This window comes from Ascaphus truei, chromosome 4 (assembly GCF_040206685.1).
Source record: "Ascaphus truei isolate aAscTru1 chromosome 4, aAscTru1.hap1, whole genome shotgun sequence".
Lineage (NCBI taxonomy): Eukaryota > Metazoa > Chordata > Amphibia > Anura > Ascaphidae > Ascaphus > Ascaphus truei.
This window is the reverse complement of record NC_134486.1, coordinates 374,036,961-374,046,709: the sequence shown is the minus strand read 5'-3', so window position 1 is coordinate 374,046,709 and position 9,749 is coordinate 374,036,961.

Here is a 9,749-nt window from a genome sequence, read left to right as displayed (position 1 = left end):
TTCAGCACAGGAGTCTGGAACAGGCCTCTGCATGGAGAGAGTAGCAGCAGGCCTCAGGAAACACAGGCCTCTGCATGGAGATTAGCAGCAGGCCTCAGGATACTCAGGAAACACATGCCTCTGCATGGAGAGTAGCAGCAGGCCTCAGGAACTACTAACGAGAATTAGAGAGGTTAGTACACAAGGAGACAAGCCAGGCGGCTTGTGGCAGAGACAGTAACGTCCAGAGAAGGATTATGCTCGGCACTGACTCAGTGCCAAAGCCCAGCATATAAAGGGCAGAGATCCCATCACAGGGAGGAGGTGTGTGAGCATTCCTCCAAAGATGGAGCACAGGGCTGAAGCTGCAATGAGAGGCAGCACATGTGCCATTGATTGCCAGAGGAAGCCTTTGTAACTGCAGAGGTCTGCAAGGCTATAATCAAAGCCAGGAGCGGATTCCTTACACTTGAATAGATTTAATTGCCACATGGACTTGAGGACCATGTAATGCAAAGAGGAACCAAGTCCTTTTTTTATTTTAAAATTAGGGGGCATTTTGAATATATACAGTGGCGAGAAAAAGTTGGTGAACCCCTTAGGATTTTCACATATTTCTAACCTAAAATGTTATTAGATCTTAATCTAAGTCCTAAGAGTAGATAAAGATAACCTGCAAACAAATGACACAAAAACATTCTACTTTTTCAACATCTATCTATCCACAAATGATTCAACATTCAATATCCATGTGTGAAAAAGTATGTTAACCTTTAGATTCAATACCTGGTGGCACCTCCTTAAACAGCAATGAGTTCAACTACGCACTTTCTGTAACTGCTGGTCAGTCTCTCACATCGGTTTTGAGGAATTTTGGCCCATTCCTCCTAGGAGAACAGCTTCAACTCAGTAACATTTGAGGGCTTCCTTGGACAGCTCACTTCAGATCCTGTCACAGCATTTCGATGTTGTTTAGGTCTGGACTTTGACTAAGTCATTCTAAAATGTGGAATTTATTCTTCTGCAGCCATTCTTTTGTAGTTCTGCTTGTATGTTTAGCATGATTGTCTTGCTGCATGACCCACTTTCAGTTCAGCTTTAACTCATGGACGGATGGTCTCATATTCTCTAGAATTCTGATACAATGCAAAATTAATTGTTGTGTCAATGATGACAAGCGCCCAGGTCCCGAGGCAGTAAAGCAGCTCCAAACCATCACACTCCCACCACCATGCTTGATGGTTGGGATGAGGTTCACTGTTCAAACACAGTGTTTGGATTTCGCCAAAAATAACGTTTCTCATTGAGGCCAAAAAGTTCCACCTTTTGACTCGTCTGTCCAGAGAACGTTTCAGAAGTCTTGTAGATCCTCTATATGCTCTTTGACAACCTTCAGACAGGCAGCAATGTTCTTTTTAGAGAGCAGTGGTTTCCTCCTGGTTATGCTTCCATGAACACCAGTCTTTTTATAATGGTGTGAGTTTTCATGACTCAATTAGCCAAGGCGAGCATGGCATGCAGATCCTTGGATGTTATTCTGGGGTTCTTTGAGACTTTCTGGATGATTTGCCTGTTTGTTCTTGGAGATATTTTGGTAGCATGACCGCTCCTGAATAGAGTGGCTGTGGTATTGAACTTTTTCTATTGTAGACTGTCAGATTGGATTGATGGAACCCCAAATCCTTAGAAATTGTTTTTGAACCCTTTCTAGACTGATGAGCATTAATAATTGCTTTTCTGAGGTCCTCAGAAACTTATTTTGTTTGTGGCATGACATGTTTCCACACACCCATATGGTGAAGACCAAACTCATAAAGTTTCTGATCTTTATATAGGGTGTGGCCTCCCAAACCTCTCCTGAAGAAGATCTACCTAAATATTTAAACACCTGATTCTAATTATCCTCTTTAATTTAGTTGATAAAACCAGGATTTCACTTACTTTTGCACATACCTTGACATTACCATAAACTTGTACTCGGAAAAGTATTCTGATCTGGCCCCTTTGGAGAACTATTTGGAGATTCCTGCCATAAACCTTATAATCAGCGGTCAGGAAATTCACTTTGTGATACGTTTCATCAAAACTTAATGTATGGGGAGGAAAAAATAGGCTGGTAATACAAAATATTAACAGTTATTTATAACAACTTAGAAAAGGGAAACATCAATTATTTTTTATTTTATGGGGGATAGAAAATAGAAAAGGAAATAGAAAGACTTTAGGATGTTTTAAATAAACTTGCATTTATATATATTTCTATTTTTATAGCACCAACATTGTACGCAGAGCTTTACAAAATAAACAATAGAATACATGAATTACAATACAATAGGTGCAATAAATATAAAAGCACACAATTGGAATGATAATCTCTTACAATCTCTGTTATAAATGTAAGCAACTGTTACAATTCTAACTAGGACTTCTGATCCATGGAAAATGTCAAAATAATGAAAGCAAGAGAAAATGTGCCTAGAACATGCATGGACATATTAGATGTGTTTATATGATTGTATGGTTTTTGTCATAGCAACATGTAGTGTCTGCAAATGTGTACACTGTCAATGCTATTGAAGAATAAAACATGGTATTATAATATACAGCAAATTGCAATACCGATTCTGGGTACATTCACGATTCAGGTCTGCAACCCTGCCTTTCCTCATTATTTCTTTGCATACAATGCTTCCACTGCAGCCAGGGATTCTGGGTAATGACATGCAAATGAGCACTCGCACTGTGTCACCTTTTGCTTCTTATACATTTTAACATGGACCCCAATAAAGTTTACGTCTGCCGTATTACACAGCTTTTTCAGCACTGCCTTGGTTAAAGATGTTCATAGCCAGTAACCTACTCACAGACAACTGATTGACTTTTTTGGCCTCATCAGTGTGTGGATGGTTGTAGTAGAAAATATAAAAATTTTGAACGTCATTTTTATGTGTAATTGAATACATCTGTATTTCCATCCAATCCCTGACCGAGAATGGGTTTAAAAAGACTGATTAATCAATACCAAGATAAGCCCTGATGAAGTAGCATTGTGCTACGAAATGCGTTGGATTCTTTGTGTTGTATATATAACTTTGTGACATCCCTCCCCATCGGAGCGCTATTTACTACAAACTGCAAAAGGACAGGCATTTGGTCGTTCATGGGATGCTCTCTGGACTTTCCTGTGGCAGATTCGTTGGTGAAGTCATCAGTATACGTCCCAAAGCATGCCGCCTGAGGTGGAGGGAGAGTGATCATTCCTGTATTTCCCCATTATCTCAGCATGCTGTACAATACTTCTACTGCAGCCAGGGATTCTGGGAAATGACATGCAAATGAGCACACAGTGTGTCACCTTTTTGGTTCTTGTCTCCATAAAAATTATATATTTTTCAGTGACAAGCCCATCACTTATAATTAATAAGAGGCCCATCTTCTAAGTTAGATTTGATTTTTATATGGGCTTTGAAAAAAAGCTGTACTGTGTAAATGTAATGTTATCTAACGACCCGACAGAAGATGGACAGTATTCATAGAGTTGTTTTAACCCATCAGAATTCTGAATTCAACAGAACTTACAACATGCAAAATAATAGTAACAGACGCCTCACTCCCTGGACCTGAAAATGTGGAGAACTCTAAGGCTGCACTTATAGTCCCGGCTACAGCGATCAATCAGCGTCAAAACAAACAAATGTAGTCCGTTGTGTGCGCCTAAAGTAGGCGCGACCGCAACGGTGCGACAGCAAACAAAATCGCTGAAATCAATTGAATTAGATTTTTACCGCGACGGCCGCACCACATGACGGCAATAAACCAATCCCATATCAAATTACGTCACCGCCCCTTGTAGCCAGTGACGTCGCAACAACTGAATTACAACTTTTGAACACTGACGGGTGACGTCACTGGTCGCGTCGCAGTCAATGTAGCCTGCACCACAAGAGCAGCCTAATACGCTTCTTATTCTACTCTTCCCATTTTCCTACTTAATCTAAGGTTTTTATTTTGTGGTTATTTACCCTATCGATTTACCTTGTTCCTTGTTTTTTAATACTTTATCCATCTTTGTTCCAACGATATCTGCTGGGAATGATGTTCAGCAATGAGGATAATATATAAATCATTCAACAGTCATTAAATGTATCATACCATTCTCCACTTTTACAGCTTGACACCTTTCCTCTGCTGTTTCTTGTACACTAAAAATGTATGTATGTATATATGTATGGTTAAAAACACTCCAAAAAGTGGTTGCTATTTAAACTTTAAAAAATTTTTTTTAAATGTAAATACTTTTTAAAGGGTATCAATCACCTATATTCAACCTGTTCAACATGCCGCTGCCACAAGTTCACTTTCTTCATACTTCAGACCAAATATTGTTAGTCTACATACAGTATTGATGACACAATGTATACATCTTGGATACCCAGGCACTCATAGTCTATATTAGCGCAAATTGCATTTAATCCTCTATTAAGTTGTAACAATTCTTCATGCTGCTCCAGAAGGAGAAAATCAAATCATGACCCTGACTGTCTAAAATATACAGTGTGACAAACAAACAAAGCTTTCTCTGCATAGAGAAAGATCTAGCGTCTCTTATTCTTAATAAATGTGACCATGCTAATATTCCCCAAATCATGTACATTTGCCTGCAAATCTCACTGTTTGATAACCGGCAGCCCATTGGTTTGTATCGTACAATTTTGAGTAATGTGTTAAAACCCGTATTAGTGGAATCGCACGATAACGTGTGCGAGTGTATAATAATCGATGCTATATCTATAATAGTCACAAGTATTTCCATTTGCGTAGTAAATACAGATGTCACAGCACTTACTGTGCCCGGCACCGGGGCAAGCTGCCTGACTGCGACTGCCCCGGCAGTGCAGGATTAACTATGTGGGAAGTCCAAACCGGAAACATGGACCCCCCCTCCCCACCCCCCACGGCGATGTCACAGCAGCACTGGAGGCACGGCTTCTTCTTATTTCAGCCATAGCTCCGGTAACAGTGAATCTGTATACTTTATGGGTTGTGTGCTAAGCAAAATGTGTTAACTCCAGTCAGCCCCATATTTCATTAAGTTTATGGCTTAGATGAGGGGTGGCCAACTCCAATCCTCAAGGCCCATCAATAGGTCAGGTTTTCAGGATATTCCTGCTTAAGCACAGGTGGCCCAATCAGTGACTCAGTGATTATGAAGGATTTATCATATCTTCTACTACAAACAAAAGTCTGGTAAGGTTAACACAAGGAAGTAACATTATCTTCATTAAGTTAGAGCTAAACGTGGCGTTACACCAGGATAAACCATTAGTAACGTCACATCAGCCCTAATATTTGAAGTGAAAAATAAATCCTGGGAATCCAGTGGTTTCTCATCACTTAGCTCTCTAACACCAAGCTAAAGATACAGATGCAGCGGCCGTTATTCGAACATATCACGCGTTGTATACCTCGGAATACCCATGTCATGGCGCGTCATTACCGCGTGTTGACTCGTTTTTATCGAGTGCAGAAAATGGCATTTTAGTGTTCTGGTTTTTAAACACCTGCAAATTGACACAGTACTGTACTATACATATTACAATTCATTCATTTCTGCCACGGAAACGCGAAGAATTGCACCCAAAGAAATCGGAATCCATGAAATTCCGACAGAGTACAGCAGCGCACACGAAAACGGCTCCGTGATATGTTCGAATAACGGCCGCTGCATCTGTAGAATTAAGACACTCGCTTACAGGTGACTGTTAACCTCACAAACCAGTGCACAGGTGAAAAGATTTACTTTGCAAATGAATAAAATGATGGGTGCTAACTTCACCAACCACTGCAATGTAAATTGATGATGGGTGTTAGCACCAGAAACCCGGTTTGACTTCTGGGGCATGATAAAAAGTTATTTCAACCTCTATATTAACCCCCTAGCTTGAAAATAATTGGTAGAAAGGGGTTAACATATTCTTAACACTACACTAAATACCTTCTGCTCAAAATCATGCTAACTCTCCCCAGCCCACCTACCCCAATTACCAACACCCACCCCAGTCAAAAGCAACACAACCAATACTGACATACTGTATAACCCATAGATACACAATAGTGCTATAGCCCATTATCCAAATGACATATCAACATAACCAAATTTCTATACAGAAATCAGTTACTAATGAATACCTTCAATGCATGTAAGGTTATGTAGTAGAGACTAATTGGCTCTCAAGAGGTTCATTTAAATAAAACTGCAGGAAAGTTTTAATCCACGCTCATGATTTCTAAAAGTCCTGATGTAAATCAACTCCCCCTTCTTGCAGCTCCTGTGTGTGGAAGATAGTGAAAAAATAAGGGGCGCTAAAGTGAAATAACTAACAATAATAAAAAGTGATTATTAAATTATAATCTGTGTAAAGGTTACCTCAAACAAGAAGATTTGCGGGTCCTTGAAGAAAATTGGTGTTCTGCAGTAATAGGGTAATCTCGATAGAGTAATAGAGGATCTCGATTCCCCTATAAGCAAATAGGAAAAAAGCTCTGGCGCATAATCCCAATTATCTCTAACTAATGCAGAGCCTACTGTGACGAGGTGCCTAAGGATGAAGCATTCAAACAATATATAAAGTATGAAATACACATTTATTTAAAAATACACAATCAACAGTGAAATATCTAGAATAGTACTTGAGATACCTGAACCTGAGCTGAATGATATACTGTATAGCAATATTATGATCTAATATACATCCTACTTAATATATGTCCATATATCCTTAATCCATAGTGGCAAGAGGTTAATGTTGTGTAGATAAGTAGATAAGGTGTTAAGACTCCAACAGGGGGTACTTGAATAACTTGAATAGTTGGTCGAATAAAGCGCTTTATTATAATTCCAGAAACTGAAGCAAACAGAGTATCCTCTATCTCTCTGATTAGAGTTGGGTTCCTCCTAGTTTGTATATAACTACATGCAGTTGCGTCACTTTGAACTTAAAACAGATAGGTAGGTATATGCCCAAATCAATTTTAAAAGTGATATCGTAAAAGATACTTAAACACCCTGTAGGTGTAAAACATAGGAAGATATATATGCACGTAGCTCGCTGGATATACTAGCATATGAAAAATTAGGGAGTGAGCTTCAATTAGGTAGGAGGTTGCCACCCTCCAATCAGCTAAGACTAGCTGAACAAGAATTGTAAAACATACAGGACACCCACAAGCTCATATTGAACCCCCAAAATAACCACAATATATATAAGCATATAAGTGTCACAGAGGAGTGCTACTGAGCATGGCAATATATATATTTAAAACCAGAGACATAACATAAAACACAGACAAAGCTCAGTGCACATCCAGTAAAACTTATACACGGTACAGTGTCTAAATATACATGTATAAATATCTATTAAATAAAATGGTCTTTTAGTTTAACATTTTGGCCAAATTGTTGTAAGCCCCTGAGCCACTACACGGCAGACCACATCTCAAGGGTCCCTAACACTGAAATAAATTCTTAATAACCTGTGCATTACCAGGAAGAATGATTTATAATAAATCTGTCAAAATTAGTTGCAAAGTTCTAAGTCTGATTGAAGCTTTTATTAACCTGTACATTACCAGGAAAAGCACTCTGTATTAGATTTGTCACAATCACACTGCAAGCAAGCAAGTTCCCCTGAAAGTGGGAGATGCTATGGAGTGAGCTTTTAACCATTTAAATGTGGGAGGGAGTGAGCTCAGGGGCTTACAACAATTTGGCCAAAATGTTAAACTAAAAGACCATTTTATTTAATAGATATCTATACATGTATATTTAGGCACTGTACCGCGTATATGTTTTACATGCTCAGTAGCACTCCTCTGTGACACTTATATGCTTATATATATGTTGTGGTTATTTTGGGGATTCAATATGAGCTTGTGGGTGTCCTGTATGTTTTACAATTCTTGTTCAGCTAGTCTTAGCTGATTGGAGGGTGGCAACCTCCTGCCTAATTGAAGCTCACTCCCTCCCACATTTAAATGGTTAAAAGCTCACTCCATAGCATCTCCCACTCTCAGGGGAACTTGCTTGCTTGCAGTGTAATTGTGACAAATCTAATACAGAGTGCTTTTCCTGGTAATGTACAGGTTAAAAAAAGCTTCAATCAGACTTAGAACTTTGCAACTAATTTTGACAGATTTATTATAATTCATTCTTCCTGGTAATGCACAGGTTATTAAGAATTTATATCAGTTTTAGGGACCCTTGAGATGTGGTCTGCCGTGTAGTGGCTCAGCGGCTTACAACAATTTGGCCAAAATGTTAAACTAAAAGACCATTTAATTTAATAGATATCTATACAGGTATATTTAGGCACTGTACCGCGTATAAGTTTTACTGGATGTGCACTGAGCTCTGTCTGTGTTTTATGTTATGTTTCTGGTTTTAAATATATATATATATTGCCATGCTCAGTAGCACTCCTCTGTGACACTTATATGCTTATATATATGTTGTGGTTATTTTGCGGGTTCAACATGAGCTTGTGGGTGTCCTGTATGTTTTACAAATATCTAAACGTTATCATTTAGAATAGAGGTTATCACCTAATCTCTTCATTTGTAATAAATTCCTCCAACTAACTTGTGACCTGTGTCACCCCTCTCTGTGATGCACAAGTGATCATTCAAGATGATCACAGTTTCTTCAGAAAGTGGCTTGTTTATCTCTAAAAACTATCAGTCCAATACAACACATATGATACTTTTAGTAGGCCATACGTTATAACTCACCAATTAAGCCCGCTTTGTAGATCTGCACAAACCCAGGAAGGGTCTTGACCGTTATAAATCCAATATATTGTATTTTTAAGACAAATAGTAACCACATTAACCCCTGAACCACCAGATTGATTAAAATACTTAATACCTCATGATATTATGCATATTATATTATCATGACAGATCCAGAGAAAGGCAAACAAAAAAAACCAGTGAAACATTATTCAATGATACCTCGTAAGGGGACAATACATTTCTTCCTGACTCCAGTAATGAATAAACTGATGAATCAGACTGCTCACCTATGTAAAAGGTCCTAGAAAGGCAGGTGCAAAGGGTAAGAGTTAACAACAAAAAATAAAAATGTCATTGCTTTTTGAGTTGAGTTTTAATTGACAAATCTGGTGTTTTTTGCACAACTTTTGCACATAGGAATCTTTGATATATAACCTCCAAAATGTTCAGTGTCTGAGTTTTTATAGACAGACACATGTCTTCTTAGTGTGGCATTCAGTCAGTGACGAGGAGAATAATGTTAGCAGAAAATAATAGGACCTGTATCCATTGGTTAGCCAAGATCCCTAGTTGTCTTTGGCAGGCTAATGTTATATTGTGTGGTAGAGCTTGGCTGGATTTGCAGCAGGTACTTGCAAATTATATTACGTAAATACAGTGAAATGTTTGCTAGACTATTATTTTCTATTCATACTGTTCTTCAAGTACACAGTGGTCTCCCAATCCTAGACAGCATTGATTTTTTTTCTCGACAATTGGCAAAGCATATTAAATCAGCATTTCAGTAGTAGAGATGTGGGAACCTGTTGCCCAAATTTACAAACCAAGCTAGATTTGCCATTTTTCAATTCATGAAAACAAACTTATTTCTTAAAGTTTGCAAGCATTTTTACTAGTGTAACGGGTATTCTGTATGGCCTGACCCCCCCCCCCCCAATCTCATATTGGCCCCTGTGGTCAAACCAGCCCCCATTACATGG